This window comes from Schistocerca americana, chromosome 11 (genome assembly GCF_021461395.2).
Source record: "Schistocerca americana isolate TAMUIC-IGC-003095 chromosome 11, iqSchAmer2.1, whole genome shotgun sequence".
Classification (NCBI taxonomy): domain Eukaryota; kingdom Metazoa; phylum Arthropoda; class Insecta; order Orthoptera; family Acrididae; genus Schistocerca; species Schistocerca americana.
This window is the reverse complement of record NC_060129.1, coordinates 44,371,823-44,390,593: the sequence shown is the minus strand read 5'-3', so window position 1 is coordinate 44,390,593 and position 18,771 is coordinate 44,371,823. Positions and strand designations below refer to the sequence as shown.

The 18,771-nt window shown below is 40.4% G+C and overlaps 1 protein-coding gene across 3 annotated transcripts in view; it reads right to left on the bottom strand.

Annotated features, from left to right (window-relative positions):
- Positions 1 to 4,409: 4,409 nt before the first annotated feature.
- The window catches only part of LOC124554146 (RNA-binding protein 45), a 122,330-nt gene continuing 107,968 nt past the window's right edge, over positions 4,410 to 18,771 (bottom strand). For 2 of the 3 annotated variants that reach the window (XM_047128210.1, XM_047128212.1), the window contains exon 11: positions 8,038 to 9,251. The gene's annotated coding sequence lies outside the window, so the exon portion shown is untranslated. Of the gene's footprint in view, positions 5,577 to 8,037; positions 9,252 to 18,771 lie in introns of those variants that run through there. The other variant, XM_047128211.1, reaches the window with a different exon arrangement.

The window sequence follows — 18,771 nt, the reverse complement described above, 5'->3', positions numbered from 1 at the left end:
CATCACACATAATTACAATGTTTTTTTCTTGATAATTTCCAAATGGAGGTCCACCAGGGTGAGGTACCTGGAATCCTAACTTACATCACCATACAGGTGGTTTCACGAAGTCAATACCGCTCCTAGGGACCGCTCTCTGCGAGCTTGGTGGTTAGCTGTGTGTGTGCTTATTTACAGCAGAGGGTACACACAGCATACAGGCTCAAACTGCAGTTAAATGAATGAATGTGGATTTTTACACCTGCACGAAAATTAAAAATTAGACGAGACACACTAAACCAAATTAATAATACTGTACGTTTTATTAGCTAATGTTCACACTGTGTGACATTGTGGCAAACCTAGGTTCTGGTGCCTGAGCTACATCCCAACCACAATATAAACATTCCATTAACTCATTATCATCTCCACAGAAACTTAAATGTATGTTGCCATTGTACGTTTTTCATAGTCAACTAGTGAAGACAAATTATCGGTAACCTTAAATTCACATTATACACTTTGATTTTTTGGAGATAGAAAATCATTAACTGATGGAAGCACTTCAGTGGGGTACATTTACTTACTGTATTGTCTTCCTCTGCCTCTTCATTCAAGTCAGTACATTTTGCCCGCAAACATTTCATGCATACATTTGGGTTCACTAGCAATTTTCTTTTATTTGCAACACATTTTTAAATGCTGTCTCATACATTCCAATAACGTAGAACTGTGTTGTTGTTGTGGTCTTCAGTCCTGAGACTGGTTTGATGCAGCTCTCCATGCTACTCTATCCTGTGCAAGGTTCTTCAACTCCCAGTACCTACTGCAGCCTAAATCCTTCTGAATCTGCTTAGTGTATTCATCTCTTGGTCTCCCTCTACAATTTTTACCCTCCACGCTGCCTTCCAATACTAAATTTGTGATCCCTTGATGCCTCAGAACATGTCCTACCAACCGGTCCCTTCTTCTTGTCAGTGTGCCACAAACTCCTCTTCTCCCCAATTCTACTCAATACTTCATCATTAGTTATGTAATCTACCCATCTAATCTTCAGCATTCTCCTGTAGGGCCACATTTCAAAAGCTTCTATTCTATTCTTGTCCAAACTATTTATTGTCCATGTTTCACTTCCATACATGGCTACACACCATACAAATACTTTCAGGAACGTCTTCCTGACACTTAAATCTATACTCGATGTTAACAAATTTTTCTTCTTGAGGAACGCTTTCCTTGCCATTGCCAGTCTACATTTTATATCCTCTCTACTTCGACCATCAGTTATTTTGCTCCCCAAATAGCGAAACTCCTTTACTACTTTAAGTGTCTCATTTCCTAATCTAATTCCCTCAGCATCACCCAACCTAATTCTACTACATTCAATTACCCTCGTTTTGCTTTTGTTGATGTTCATCTTATAGACTCCTCCCAAGACACTGTCCATTCCATTCAACTGCTCTTCCAAGTCCTTTGCTGTCTCTGACAGAATTACAATGTCATCGGCGAACGTCAAAGAACTGTACACTTCACAAATTTTATTTGTTGTGTTGATATCTGGTTATTGTTTGGAATTAAGATTGCACCCATTTACCTCAGCATCAGTACTGACATCAATCTCTAAGCTTTAATGTTAATTTTATTTCTGAAATGAACATTTATTATTTTTATTATTACACAATGAAAAATCCAAGATGGAATAATGACAATATAATGAAAAGGATAGATTGCTATATACCAAACTCAGTACAATACTAGAGAAAAGCTTAGTGGAACTGAAACTTTGCACATTTGAGAAAGGTTGTTTTTAGTTCGGCGCCGGGGGGGATTATGGACCAGGGCTGTGCAGGACCCAGTGAAATATCAGGTACATACATTGATTCTTGCCATACATTCTATTTATCACACCGGAACCAACACTTGAAAGGAACGGGTGTTATCTGCAATCTTGCTGACAGGCATTACACGTGTGATGTGTATTGGGATGGAAGGGAGTCTTTCCAGTGTGACACATGAGTAGACTTGCTGAGAAAGCCAAACTCTCACTCATTTACATTAACAACAAGGTGCAGGCACGTGCACAGATAATTCTATTGGAAACACTTTTGTTTTAACACTGTTGCCACTACCGAGACAGAGCACACACTCCCGAACAGAATTTTGTTGTAACCACAGAAACTAAAATCTTATTTACAACACAAGATAAATCATTGGGCTTCCACCACTTATGCACATAAAGTAGCAATATCTATGGAGTGAGCATTAAGATGTGCAGAATTTTTGTCACAAACATAAAATGCCTTCAAAAGTCACAAGACTGTGGTGTGAGATAAAGATCTGCCTGTAAATCCTCTGCAGATTCTGAATCTTGTGACATCAATGATACAAATCCATCCTGGAGTATCACGGATTTTGTACACACAAATGATAGCCATCTTCATAATTTGTATTCAGTAACTGGGATGAACTTGGCTTAGAGCTTTGAAGATATACAGGGCTATTACAAATGATTGAAGCGATTTCATAAATTCACTGTAGCTCCATTCATTGACATACGGTCACGAAACACTACAGATACGTAGAAAAACTCAAAGTTTTGTTCGGCTGAAGCTGCACTTCAGGTTTCTGCCGCCAGAGCGCTCGAGAGCGCAGTGAGACAAAATGGTGACAGGAGCCGAGAAACCGTATGTCGTGCTTGAAAAGCACTCACATCAGCCAGTCATAGCAGTGCAACGACACTTCAGGACGAAGTTCAACAAAGATCCACCAACTGCTAACTCCATTCGGCGATGGTATGCGCAGTTTAAAGCTTCTGGATGCCTCTGTAAGGGGAAATCAACGGGTCCGCCTGCAGTGAGCGAAGAAACGGTTGAACGCGTACGGGCAAGTTTCACACGTAGCCCGCGGAAGTCGACGAATAAAGCAAGCAGGGAGCTAAACGTACCACAGCCGACGGTTTGGAAAATCTTACGGACAAGGCTAAAGCAGAAGCCTTACCGTTTACAATTGCTACAAGCCCTGACACCCGATGACAAAGTCAAACGCTTTGAATTTTCGGCGCGGTTGCAACAGCTCATGGAAGAGGATGCGTTCAGTGCGAAACTTGTTTTCAGTGATGAAGCAACATTTTTTCTTAATGGTGAAGTGAACAGACACAATGTGCGAATCTGGGCGGTAGAGAATCCTCACGCATTCGTGCAGCAAATTCGCAATTCACCAAAAGTTAACGTGTTTTGTGCACTCTCACGGTTTAAAGTTTACGGCCCCTTTTTCTTCTGCGAAAAAAACGTTACACGACACGTGTATCTGGACATGCTGGAAAATTGGCTCATGCCACAACTGGAGACCGACAGCGCCGACTTCATCTTTCAACAGGATGGTGCTCCACCGCACTTCCATCATGATGTTCGGCATTTCTTAAACAGGAGATTGGAAAACCGATGGATCGGTCGTGGTGGAGATCATGATCAGCAATTCGTGTCATGGCCTCCACGCTCTCCCGACTTAACACCATGCGATTTCTTTCTGCGGGGTTATGTGAAAGATTCAGTGTTTAAACCTCCTCTACCAAGAAACGTGCCAGAACTGCGAGCTCGCATCAACGATGCTTTCGAACTCATTGATGGGGACATGCTGCGCCGAGTGTGGGAGGAACTTGATTATCGGCTTGATGTCTGCCAATCACTAAAGGAGCACTTATCGAACATTTGTGATTGCCTAAAAAAACTTTTTGAGTTTTTGTACGTGTGTGCAAAGCATTGTGAAAATATCTCAAATAATAAAGTTATTGTAGAGCTGTGAAATCGCTTCAATCATTTGTAATAACCCTGTATATAGTCCGCAGCGGAATAAAAACAACATCAAAAAGATAAATTGCTACTCACCACATGGAGATGGCACTGAGTTGCAGACAGGCACAAAGGTAAAGATTGCTACACATGTAAACTTTTGGTCCATATCTGGGCCCTAGGGCCAGAGACAGTGGCTGGGTGTGGGTGTGTTTTTTTTACGAAAGTTTAAATGTTTAGTGAGATTTTTCTTTGTGCCAGTCTGTGACTCAATGCCTCCTTTATGCGGCTAATGGCAATTTATCCTTTTCATATTATGCAGGTTGTGAAAGGTAAAACCTGTCAAAATTATACAGACAGTACATCTCAGTGTGCTTGACAAAAAAGTTTAATGAAACATCACTGTAACATGTTCTTTATTTTTGTATTCCTAAGGAACACATTTGTATGTTTGACAATAGATGCATTTCTGTTTACATTGTCAACTGACGACACACGACCTTACTCGTGTGTTACAAACATCGATACAGTGGTCAACGACGCGGTGTGGTAGCCAGGTACTACCAAAACAAGCAATTTGAACAGTCATTGAGTTGTCAAGAACGTATAATTCATTTTACATAAACAATTAAGTACAACCAGATGTTTTCTTGCAACATTACCATAATGAAGGTCACGGAAGTAAAGAAAGGCTAACATCAAATAAAATGTGTCTCCCTTGGTGCAAAATTTGCCAATTACCACATAATTTGTTGTGCATAATTACAATTAACTGTTTCCTCTTTTTGCAACAATACCCTAATGAAAATGAAATTCCAGTTATTTTCCTTTTCTACAACAGTACCTTAACAAAAATGAAATCCACATTACTTTGTTTCCTGTAATACTAATACCACAACAGGTTCAAAATGCCCACCATTAGACTCAACAAGTGCTTCATTACAGCAAACCCACTTTTGTTGCACTCTTTCACACACATGCACATTTAGCTTTATGGAACTGGCAGCAATAAAAATCCTCTGCACAAGTGTATCCATATTATTTACTTGCTGAGCATTAATGCGTTCATTCATTTGGCCCCACGAGTAAAAATGCAATGGATATAAATCAGGACCGCATGCTGGCCATCGATGTGGATCAAAATGTCCTATATATCGATCTGGAAATCATCTGTTCAAAAATCTTCATACTCTGTGATCAATGTGGGGTGGAGCACTATGAAGTAACCACATTATGACGTACGGCTAACGAAATATTTCTAATCAAGTTGGTAGGAATGTTTCCTCTAGAAAGGTTTGGTAATTGTTAAGAGTCAATCGTGCAGATAAAAAATAGGGCCCAATAATTTAATAATCGATTATACCTGTCCATACATTTATGGAAAAGTAGCACTGAAAATGTGTCGTTACTAGTTGGTGCAGATTGTGCACACTCCACATGTGCATGTTACAGAAATTTGTTATTCTGTCACGAATGAAACATGCTTTATCTATGACAAGTACTTTGTTTACAAAATTGTGTCGCACACTTTGTGACAAAACCCACTTCAAGAATTCTCACCGCGAAGGGAAATTTTGCTTTCGAAAGTTTGTCTGCATCAAATGCGGTAAGGTCACAGATGCTGCTCTCTCAAAGTGCAATGAATGACAGTGGGTGATACAGCTACTTGGCATGTGCAATGCTTCTATTATTCTGAGTAGGATCTTCATGAACGTGCTCCAAAATTTGTTCCTCAGCTTCCAATGTACGTTCTGTGTGTTGTAGACTCTGCCTTCCGCCCAGGGTAGTAAAGAGGCAGTATATCTCAATCTATGTAAATTAAATATGTACTCGTAGGCTGTATTCTGTCACGTTTTATTTAATAACAAAACGAAAGCACATCAGAACAGACAATACATATCACATACAAAATTAAATGTAAAAAGGTAAAGATAACTACTGTGCTTTTTTACGAATGAATTGCAAAAAAATTGAGTAAAAGTAGAGAATTATGATGATACAAACCTTTGGTGAACAGCAACAAATGTCAATCGTGCAGAAAGACTTTGATGGGGGAAGCGTTCTCGATAAATTTGTACAGCTGCCCTCACAACACCTTTTGCCTCACTATAAATTAAATGAATAACACATAGTTCAGTGGTAGTACATCTCTCTTTCATCCTAACCTTTAACAGAATTGCAGTAATGTCTGCACACGTAACATGACTGCTGACGTTCGGCATATTACAGTGACTCGGCCACGCAGGCCGTTGTTGCCTACATCTTCGCGACACGCACTCATTAAGTCAATAACCGCAGCTGCAAAAACCACAAACCGATTGCTTATGTAAGTGCACCTGTGTTGGAGGGGGTGGTGGAGCAGGCAAACCATTGTGTTCTCTTTAATGAATTCTCCCAGCCTACTGTGCATAATGTTTCCACAAGTCAAGTCTAATCCGGGTATGCTGTCCAATGTCTACTTTTCCAAAATCATCATCCCGAAATGAACTGTTCCCCCGTGTACGTCGTGTACTTTCCGATACCTTATATTCTCGCAGATGGCAATTCTTCAACACGTCGCAGAACCTCGTCTTCGATTTCAAGGGTTTGCGCTGCTAGACTATGACCTGTCTCCTGCACGCTTACATGGAAAATGCCAGTTTCACTCAGTAGGTGACGCAAACACCCAAATGTTTGGTGTTACAGAACTTGTAGGCTGGGAAAGTGCTGTCGACACACTCCTGCGGCAGCTTATCCATTTACATTTACAGACCTGTATACCAAATGCATGTAAGTATACATAAATTGCTCCACGTTCACTGTTGTTGTCACAAGGTTTTAACGACTGTGACTAAACCGACGTGTTTACAAGGAAGTCACCACTGTAGCAAGGCGGCGTGTTTCCGAGCAGACATCAGAGTCAACCACCAGTACACAAGCACTTTTGGATGTCCATACCACTAACAGAATGCTCCCTGACATTACAAGTTGCTGCAAGGACCATAAGTTCCTTATGAAAATGTATTTGTTGAAATTCTCTACGTCCTGAATTAATTTGAATGAATGGTTCCAGAACAACCTGTATATGTAACAGAAGGGGAAGAATTTTTTTTAGATTCTATATGAAACAAATGGAAAACCACTGCCTTCTTTAAATTTTTTATTGCAGTTTATGATATTGCCAATTCTGTTTTAATAAATCGTGCAGTGGCAGCACTCCAAAGAGCACTCTTCTACGCAAAAGTGAAATTCTGCTGGAAATCTGTAACACTTTGAATTATTTTACAGGGACAAAATTCTTCTGTTTTCACTGCCTGATACAATCTTTAGGATCCTCGTTCATCATTAGGAAAACATTATAACATACAATCATTGTAGTCATAAACACTAGTAGTATCGATTGCTACAGTGACTACTTTAATATTAAAAATAGCTAGGATACCTGTACGAGCAGAAGCAAATGGTGCGAACTACGATACAACAATCTTATGTGCATTTGAAAACTGCTTCAAATGTGTTACATTCAACAAATGGACTGGCAGTACACTCCTACACAATCAAATTTATCTAGCACTCGTCTCACAAATACATGGCCGTACCGGCAGACAAATTAACCCCGAGGTATTGTCTTTTTATTACACTGTTTCGAAGCTAGGAGAGCCTCGTACTGATATGATAACCATAACTGAACGTTAATTGCACACCTCTACTGCAAGTAATTTTCTCTCCTTTGACATTTCTGTTTGCATCCACAGCAGTCACAGTTAATAACCATTCCTGTTACATATAAACAATACAGAAAACAGGACAAATACATTTTCTATTAGTTGACTACAATATTATTGCAGCTGCAAGTGAGGGAAATTCGATCTGCTTATTGCGAGTCGGCACATAATCGGGGTCGACAGGATGTATACAACTGACCCAGAAGCATTAACCGGGCGACGCATTTTCTCAGTCACTACTGTACTCGTATATTGTACCGTCACTGTGTGCTTCCGATAATGGAGAAGTGCAATAATACTGTAGTCGAGCAGTTTCAGTCTCTGTACAAATTTAAACAAATAGTATCATACAAAGTCACACAACAATCCCAGTTCGGTGTCGGAGACATGCACAGTACACTATGGGTGTGCCCACAACAGCTATGGCAACTGCACACCTATAACTGCAATGAACTAATGCAGTCCTTGTCATAGCAACACCGAGGACAGAAATTATGTATGTTCCATAATTTGTTGCTATCGAGGGGCTAAAAAATAGTCAGAAGAAAGAAAGAAAGAACAAGAGATCAGAAAATCAAACTTTTATTATTGTGTTACAACAGCCAAAATAAGCTTACAGTATGATCCATCCAGCTGGACACACACAATCATCTGTTAAACATATAAATATAACAACACAAAAGAGCTCTCTTCTCTTTGAAATCGTACACAAATATAAGAAATTAAAAAGTAAAAAAAGAAGAAAAAATTAAAAAACGAAAATACTCAGTGTGACAACAAAAAAGATTTTTGTCAGGAATTTTTTGACACTGCAAACAAGCAGCATGCACAGACTAGGCATTTTGTTCACGATCCAAAAAGATAAACAAAAATAATGTGAAGAAATGATGAAGCTTTGTGCTCTAAGTACTCTCGGGTAGTGCAGACACACTATAGATTTGGGTAAGCAGTAGGGCTAAAATTGCACAGATGGAAAGAGAAGCACAAGGTAAGCAGTATTCGATTCTCGGCAGCTGCCAGTTCGAGCTCGGGACATCGAGACGGTACACGAAAAGCTCTCGTGAAGCCTGCGGTAGCACGGCAGAGGTCACAACATTTCTCTGCCGTGAGGACTCACAGCTGTAAATCAATGTCGAGAGAAGAACTAAAGGAATCCGTGTTTATAGTATAATTTTATATATCTAGAAATTTGTAGAGGCAGCATGTACAAGATTTTATGGAAGTATTTTTAACATTCACAAAGCATCAATTTTCTGTGCAGTTGTCTCTCCTCATTCCAAGTAATAGGAAAAATTTATTAAAAAAAATTCCCCATCTTAATGTGCCAAGCTCAATAGCACGGTCTGTATAGTAAGTATTGCACATCATCTCTCACTAACACAATCTCTCTCATTTGCACGCACACACACTTCCTGTTAGTATCAGGGATACTTCACGAGAAGTGGAAGAAATGGAAGTAGCATTAAACAGCCTGCAGTCCAAAAGTCAGATTTTACGTAACTAGGGAACTACGTCAAGGAACGGAACCACCTGCAACGTCCAGCAACGAGTTTCTTGTCGTCGTGTAACAGTTGGTACCTCTCGTCTCAGTAGTTGTTAAGTTGGTACCGCCGGTCCGTCAGTGGCACACAGGTGACGTCAAGTCTCGTTCGGAGTTTTCTGTTTGTGGTTGCGAGTGACCTCCCGTTCCACACCGTCGTCACCAGTCAAGTGGTTTCCGTGAAAAAGTGTTTTGTTGATTTTACTGTACTTGTGTTTTTTTTTGTGTGGAGCGTCAACACTGCAGAGAAAGAGAGAAATAAAACAGTAAGTTTCAGTAATGCATGTGGAGTGGCAGTAATTCTCTCAGGTTGCACCCTGCCCCAAAACCAGTCAAAAAGTCTACTTTTTTCAAGTTCATAAATACAAACAAAGCACAAAAAAGCATAAAAACAAAAAAGCACAAAAACAAGGTTCACTGTTATCAGAAACAACTATAAAACAAAATCTAAAAAGCATGCAGAAAACAAAGGGACACCAACACACACACACACACACACACACACACACACACACACACACTCTATGCACAAAATAAACATGCAAGGTGGGTGAGATGGAAACAGTTCCCAGAGAAATATCCAAAACACAGCACCCATACTATACTTACACGACAAATATAGCTAAATATTGTCACCAGAAGCCAATTTTCAGCAGCAAAAATTCTAGCATTGTAAAGGTGTCACAGACTCGAGAACACGAGACTTGCTGAAACTTCCTAGCAGGATGAAACTGTGTGCCAAACTGGGATAACTACTCAGAAACTGATCTTTCTTTGGCAACATTCTTACTGGCTGAGCTAACCGGGCACGAACTGTGTCCCGCCCTCACAGCTTTACTTCCGCAACTGCCTCTCTCCCAGCCAGTGAAAGGCAAGATTCTGAGTTCAGTGATTCAACCTGGAAACAATATCTATTAACTGGATTACAATTAAATTCACACACAATTACCACCACCCTAAAAGGTGAAAACCAACCTGTCCCTGACAAATTACTACCAATAAGACCGTACGAGGATCTCAGTTGGCACTCGACACCGTTCCAACACAACACCTGCTGGTCACCTCCGAAACGACAAGAAGCTGACAACAACACACCTCACTAGGATGGCTATTCACTACTGTCAAACAGGCTGTGGTAGCGAACTCTCAAGTCTCTTAAACTCTCTTCATACTTGTACAATTTTGAGGTTAGTGCGCAGACATTTATTTTCACGACAGTACTTCCAAAAAAATCATCTGAAGATTTCTGTACACTGTGTTTACTGTGAAACTCAGATGTAAATTAAAAATATTAAATAATAATTTTCAATAAAAATATCATTTTCATCTTAAAGCTTAAAACCATTAAACCTTCATGTTACATTAAAACCATTAAACCTTCATGTTACATAAAACCATTAAACCTCCCAATTCTTTACAGAATCGAACTCCCATGCGCAAAACAGTTTTAAACGACTGATTGCCAATGAGTTAATGTGTTAAATATTTGACTTTAAGTGTGTATGCAAGACGAGATTTAGGAAAGGTCTGAAATTATGCTTGAAGTTTGCTGGAAGTCACTAAGTGCTCTCATTACAAAACATAAGATAAATGTAGTCTAGGTACACTATGTGATCGAAAGTATCCGGACACCCTAAAAAACATACATTTTTCATATCAGGTACATTGCGCTGCCACCTACTGTCAGGTACTTTGTATCAGCAACCTCAGTACTCTTAGGGCATCACGAGAGAGCAGAATGGGGTGCTCCGCGGAACTCACAGACTTCGAACACGGTCAGGTGATTGGGTGCCACTTGTGTAACACGTCTGTATGTGAGATTTCAACACTCCTAAACATCCCTAGGTCCACTGTTTCTGACGTGATAGTGAAGTGGAAACATGAAGGGACATGTACAGCACAAAAGCGTACAGGCCAACCTCGTCTGTTGACTGACAGACCCCAACAGTTGAAGAGGGTCGTAATGTATCCAGACCGTAACACAGGAACTCCAGACTACATCAGGATCCACTGCATGTACTATGACAGTTAGGCGGGAGGTGAGAAAACTCGGATTTCACAGTCGAGCGGCTGCCCATAAACCGTACATCGAGCCTGTAAATGCCAAACGACGCCTCACTCTGTGTAAGGAGCATAAACACTGGACGACTGAACATTGTGTGGAGTGACGAATCACGGTACACAACGTGGCGATGTGATGGCCGGGTGTGGGTATGGCGAATGCCCGGTGAACGTCATCTTCCAGCCTGTGTAGTGCCGACAGCAAAATTTGGAGGCGGTGGTGTTATGTTGAGGTTGTGTTTTTAATGGAGGGAGCTTGCACCCCTTGTTGTGTTGCATGGCACTATCACAGCACAGGCCTACACTGATGTTTTAAGCACATTCTTGCTTCACACTGTTGAAGAGCAACAGCGTCTTTCAACACAGTCGAGCACCAGTTCATAATGCACGGCCTGTGGCGGAGTGGTTACACCACAATAACATCCCTGTAATGGATTGGCCTGCACAGAGTCCTGACCGTAGAATAGCTTCGAGATGTTTTGGAGCACCGACTTTGTGCCAGGCCTCACTGACTGACATTGATACCTCTCCTCAGTGCAGCACTACGTGTAGAATGGGCTGCCATTGCCCAAGAAACCTTCCGGCACCTGATTGAACGTATGCCTGTGAGAGTGGAAGCTAAACTAGGTTTTGTTTTTCACATATCTCTATGTTTATAATGTTGTATCCCCTCAACTATGTGTTGTAAAAATAACAATTTTGACATGTGGATACTGCCTGCAAGCTATGATGAAAAATGTCAGTAGTAATGAAATAAAATTAAAATGTCACATCTGATGCTGAAGTTTGACTGCACGAACAACAAAAATATTTTAAGCGATAAATTTTTTCCTTTCATGATTATCGTTTTTTTATAAAAGTTAGATGTTGTGTGTAACGTTCATTGGAAGTTACTAAGTGCTCTCATTCAAAAATACTGTATCAATTTAGGCTACATATTTACATGCTGTAAGTCACACAGCCTCAAGACAAACACACAGATTGTAAGTGTAATACTTGCCTCATCGTGTTAAGCTTTTAGTCTAAGACTCATTGTAATGAGGATCACCCTGTAGCTAAACATGCCTTGGTGCACGGCCAGGACAGGTATACACTCGCGCGCACACGCACGCACACGCACACACACACACACACACACACACACACACACACACACACACACACACACACACACATCCATACACATACATATACAGACACAAGCAGACATGTTTAAAGGCAAAGAGTTTGGGCAGAGATGTCAGTCGAGGCGGAAGTGCAGAGGCAAAGATGTTGTCGAATGACAGGTGAGGTATGGGTGGCGGCAACTTGAAATTAGCGGAGGTTGAGGCCTGATGGATAACAGGAAGAGAGGATATATTGAAGAGCAAGTTCCCATCTCCGGAGTTCGGATAGGTTGGTGTAGTGGGAAGTATCCAGATAACCTGGACGGTGTAACATTGTGCCAAGATGTGCTGGCCGTGCACCAAGGCATTAATGAGGTTCACCCTGTAGCTAAACATGCCTTGGTGCACGGCCAGCACATCTTGGCACAATGTTACACCGTCCAGGTTATCTGGATACTTCCCACTACACCAACCTATCAGAACTCCGGAGATGGGAACTTGCCCTTAAATATATCCTCTCTTCCTGTTATCCACCAGGTCTCAACCTCCGCTAATTTCAAGTTGCCGCCACTCATACCTCACCTGTCATTCGACAACATCTTTGCCTCTGCACTTCCGCCTCGACTGACATCTCTGCCCAAACTCTTTGCCTTTAAATATGTCTGCTTGTGTCTGTATATATGTGTGTGTGTGTGTGTGTGTGTGTGTGTGTGTGTGCGCGCGCGAGCGCGATAGTGTATATCCGTCCTTTTCCCCCCTAAGGTAAGTCTTTCCGCTCCTGGGATTGGAATGACTCCTTACCCTCTCCCTTAAAACCCACTTCCTTTCGTCTTTCCCTCTCCTTCCCTCTTTCCTGTTGAGGCAACAGTTTGTTCGAAAGCTTGAATTTTGTGTGTATGTATGTGTCCGTTTGTGTTTCTATTGATCTGCCAGCGCTTTCGTATGGTAAGTCACATCATCTTTGTGTGTGTGTGTGTGTCTGTATATATATATATATATATATATATATATATATATATATACATATATATATATATATATATATATATATATATATATATATATATATATATATTTTCTGGTTAGACAAATTTTAAAGTTTCCCTCGCCGTGTGCCTGAAAATGAAACTGGGGAAGAGGATGGGGGGACCTTGCACACACAGTTATTGGAGAAAAAATGACAATAAAGGTGATAAGTAGTTTATGTTCGTTACAAAGATAGCTTTTTGCATGGACTGTTTTTACAAAAGCTTCAACAGTTTTTTTTTAATGAAATAGTCATTGGTTGTTTGGCTCTATTCAAGCTTTCAGCAAATGCTCATTTCTGTTGAAAAGTAGCAGCACTTTCTCACCAGAGACCAGAGAGCTTTAGGGAGTTTCTTGACACTATTTTTCTTTTCCCAACCAGTTAAACAGTTACAAATTCTTCAGAATATCGGTACCACATATGCAGTTCGTATACCCCGATTAGCATATTGCAGTCTCCTTTCACGGGCCATGTGGCATACTTGACAACGCTATAGATAGTTATTTTCAGTTCTAATTGCACTCTCACATGCATCGTCAATTCTATTCGCACTTTACAGGAAACTCTCAGCAAAGTCTCTATAGTTTGGCCACTACAATACTGAATCAAAAACTTTGAATGCCCCTGTAAGTGGTAGTGGTGTGTGGCGAACAAATGCCGCCTCCCTTTCGCAGGTCAGCCAGCCTACACCTGTGTTCCGAGTTTCTGTGAAAGTAGAATTGAAACACGGATCACCGATACCTTCTGGTGTTGTCAGGGTCGTATTTGGAATGCCACGATGGATCAGGATTACTTTTTACATTCATTTCAAAATGAGAAAAGACAGTAACAAGCTGCACAAAATGCAAAGCACCGAGGACTGCACACAGCATTTGGTAATGGCTACTGTCCAACTGCTTGCGCTGAGGTTGGTGGTGTCTTAATGAAGGTAGTTCAGGCCCAATATCCTCCAGTATTTTATGCAACTGTAGCTTGAAACACTTGCATCTCAAACTGCTATGTTATAGTGTCTGCAATTTCGTATAATTCTAACTTCAGCTGAAAGATAAATGCTCACTTTCTTTGTCCTTAGATGCTAAGTCCCACTATCGAGTCCTGCATTCCCATACGTGGCACGTATCTTACAGAGACCACTCAACCATCCACTAAGGTGGGGCCAGAGCGTAACTTATAAGTTAACCGATCTCATTGCAGTCGTGCATAGGTATGTTCTTTATTTTGCAAATGCATTCTTATGCAGAATTTCTCTCCAAATTGGGCTTCGCCAGATGTTGTGCAATACCAGTAATCAAAATTGGTTACTTTTTGATATTTACATGTAAAAAATAAAGCGGCTTCAATATATTTACGATAAAATAGCTTATCGAGCATTTATTGTGTAAATTTGCATTTTCACATTTTCAGGTAGAATTTGCTTCTATATTAACAGTTATCACAAATGGAATATTTGATTTTAATAGTACGTTTGTATTTATTCATCATCCTTACAAATAAAAAGAAGTATTTCATCTCCTTCAGCACGCTTTTCGATTTTTGCATTAAACTGTAATTTTTTACCAATATTCACATACGATTAGGGATTGCAAATAAGAGAGACTGCTTTTATTAGAAAATTATGACAAATTCTATAAAAAGTTCAAAAAAGTCATGGTCATTACAACGTAACTCGTTCAATTATCACTAGACACAAGGCTTGAATGCTCTGCACTCAGCTCCATTAAAGAGCACAAAATTTTTATGCTCTGATCTTCAAATAATCCAGCTATAAAGAAACTTGAAGAGGACTAAGTCAGTCACATCTCCTCAGACAGAGGTCTTCTCGTCAGACAAATGGAATCGAGGTCTCGAGTCTTGTTACTCACAAAAGAGTGGAAAGACTGGTAGAAGCTGACATTGGGAAAGATAAGTTTGATTTCCAAAGAAATGTAGGAACATACGAAGTCTCTACAACTTGTACAAAACCAGACTGCAGCTATAAGAGTTAAAGGGAATGAAAGAGAAGCAAAAATTGATAAATGAGTGAGACTAGTTTGCATCCTATGCCCCATCTTATTTAACCTGTACACTGGGGAAGCATTAAAAGAAATGAATGAGAAATATGGAAAGAGGATTTGAGTTCTGGGAGAAGAAATAAAATTAGGAAAAGAACAATTTAAGTTTAATTGCTACAATGCCTTTTCTGAAAGTATCTGTCTTTAGTGTAGCCTTTTACAGAAGAGAAATGTGGGCGATATGCAGTTCACGAGAAGGGAATAGAAGCACCTGAAATGTGATGTTACGGAAGAATGCTGATCATTAGAATGGCAGATCAAATACTTAATGAAAAGGTACTCAATCGAATCAGAGAAGAACATTACGGCACATCTTAACAAAAACATGGCTACATTATAAGGCATCACTTAATAGTTTGATAACGGAGGGAGGGAGGGGAAGGGAAGAAGAAGACACTGTGTGTGGGGAGGGGGGAGACTAGCACACACAGGAGGGGGAGGGGGGAGGGGGATGTGAAGTACAAACTGTAGAAGGCAAATAAGAACTGAACACAATTGGCAGGTACAACAGATTTTAGGTATAGGCCAACGATATTTCTGACTGATCCTGCAAAACCTGCAGACCCCAGTTGCACATTACTGTGGTCACAACCTACAGGCTATATTACTTGCAGTTCTTGAAACGGGTGATCCTGTTCCGTCAGCTGGGCACACACGAGCAGATTTCTGTGCTGGGTCACACTCAGAAAGTCTGAATTTTCCTGTGGCTTTCAGGAGACTGCAAGTTTAAGCTGCTACAGGTATATTGAAGGAGTGGACCAATGGCCAGATCAAAAAATTTACACTACGGTGCCAAGAAATACCTCGTTTGTAGAAAGCGACAAATGAAAATTACGTGAAAAGAATGTAAAAAATAGAGTGCGTGAAGAAATGGTTGAAACACTTCTAGACAGTATTTCTTTTGTGGCCCAAAGTACTATAACATCTAAGCTAAAAATTTTAAATATAGTTTCAGAAAAGAAAATCTTTGTTTTTATAACCATATGTTCTATAGTGGTTTTATAATTATAGAACATATTTTAAATCCATCCTTGCAAAAAGAAACACCAAACACATTTTGTTTTATTGAAATAAAACAAACACACTCAGCAGTCTGTAGTGAAACATTTTTATAGTCTGGCTTGCTTCTTAGATACATCATCATCATCATTTTCCAACTACAGTTTCCCAGCTGTGGTGTACAAGTGCTCGCCATCTCGTTCTGTCTTCATAGATCTTCTGTTCCAGGGCAGCTTCCCATATGTATCCCCCCCCCCCCCCCCCCCTCGACATCTGACCTTACAGTATCTATCCAGCATTTACTTGGTCTTGCCCATGGTCTTCTTCCCAATAGGCTCAGTTTCAAATATCTTTTCTGCAGGTCTTTGGCTGTTCATTCTCAAATGTGCCCATACTACTGAAGGCTGTGTTTCTTTAAGACACGGGTAACAGGAACCTCAATACACCAGATACTTTTCTGTTCACCTAATTCCCGATTTTGTCCTTTCTAGTTGTTCAATTTGTAATTCTAACAAATCTCATTTCTGATGCCCGAATTCTGCTGACGTCTTTGTTTAGTAGGGTACATTTTCTAAACCGTATGTTAGGACTGGTACAAAATAGGTGTGGTACACGGTCACTTTTGCTTCTCGTGGCATTTTATCATCCCAAAATAGATTTCTGACCCGACTGTAAAAATCGTACGCTTTCTCTGTCCTGCCGAGTATTTCCTGTTTAATGGTGTCGTCTTTCGAGATCGTGCTTCCTAGGTACTTGAAACGTGAAACAGATTCTACTTTGACTACTCCTAGAAATATATTTGAGGTTGTTCCTGCCTGTTGATGGGTCATTTCTACTGACTGTTTTACTTCTTTTTAGTTTGAAATTTTTGAATGTGTTGTTCCAATCATTAAGTTTCTTCTTTGCTTCAGCTTCTGTCTCTCCCCATACTACCAACAACAACACGATTCAAAATTCGTTGATTTTGCTTAAGGAATTTTATGTCTGACTTTTGCTAACACCAGGAAAAGCTGTCTGCTGGCATTTTTTTCAGGTGTTCCCTCACTTGGCACTGTCATTCTCCACCTAATGGCACATTGCTTTGCAGAACTAGACATTTCTTGATGCAAAAGATGTCACATTCGACATCAGTTACTGCAGTATACAAAGCAGATAATGTTTCCTGATGTGAGCAACAAAGTACTTCGAGACATATAAATATGTTTTTGCAACTAACAGTTTTAGATATAGAAACCAAACCAATCCAAACTGTAAAGGTATTTCATTACAGACCACTGACTGTTTTACTTCGGTACATGAAGTGCACCTGTTGACTCAAATACACATTTTTCTTGCAGTTTCAAAGATTGATTTAAAATACCTTTGATAATTTCAGAAAAGAGCTCAGGAAAGGGCACGTTTCTTGAAAGAAGTGGAAAAGGGTTGGGGGTGAAGAACTACATAAACCAACGCTTTCGTGAGTGTGAATAAAAATTTGCACCTAGTAGAGTAGGTTCAGTATTGTACTACTGATAAGTTTGTTACATCCACTATTTTACAATTATTATGGAATACTGTATGTACGAAGGATAAAGAATGCTCTCCTCCTAGCATATCAAACCTTCACTATTCTGAAGCAGATCCATATGTCTGGAATAAAGCCTTTCAGCAATCCATTTTTGGAACCATGATGTCCAGTTTTTCTTTCAAGAAATATACAAGTATATAATGCACAAATCGCCAGCAAATGCCACAATTTTCTCCCTACAGTCATCCGTAATAGCTTATCATCTTTGAAACAAACCCGTTTCAAAACCCAAATACATACTACAATAAAATAACATCTAAAAAAATCACACTATATATTGTACCCTCAGTGAGACACCGTCACAACTTCTGAAATCTGTCTCCTGTGGCCACTGGCTTGCTGAGCATGTACTGCAGTTGTAGACCCACGAATAAACAACAAAAATCTGCTCATTTACACCACCTCTACGGTACCGAGCCTCCGGGCTGATCAGAGAGGCAAGATTCGACAGCGGCATCCGCAAGTCTGCGGAAAACGACAGGCGTGAGATTGGCAGGCTGGTCCTGTCGAAAATATATGCGGAACTGGCCTGTCACAGAAATCTGCCCACGTGCGGCCACTATTTAGAGATGAAGAGGCCAGCACAGGAGAGACTAGCTTCGAGGGCAGCAGAAAAATGAGTCTTCCGACGGAAGAGCACAACTTCAGTCAGTGGCTCACAGACACTGTTCCGAGATGATGACTAGTCTCTCTTGCACACTTTGAAATTTCCAAGGCCAGTCCGATGGGACTAAGGAAGGACAAAAAACTTTCTCGGACTGTGAGGCTGTCGTATCTGACTTCTACTGTGCCACCACAGTCTGCATCAGGTGAGTGATCTACAGCCCGATACTCTACATCTACATCCAGATCTACATCCATACTCCGCAAACCACCTGACTTTGTGTGGCGGAGGGTACCTTGAGTACCTCTGTAGGTTCTCCCACCTATTCCAGTCTCTTATTGTTCA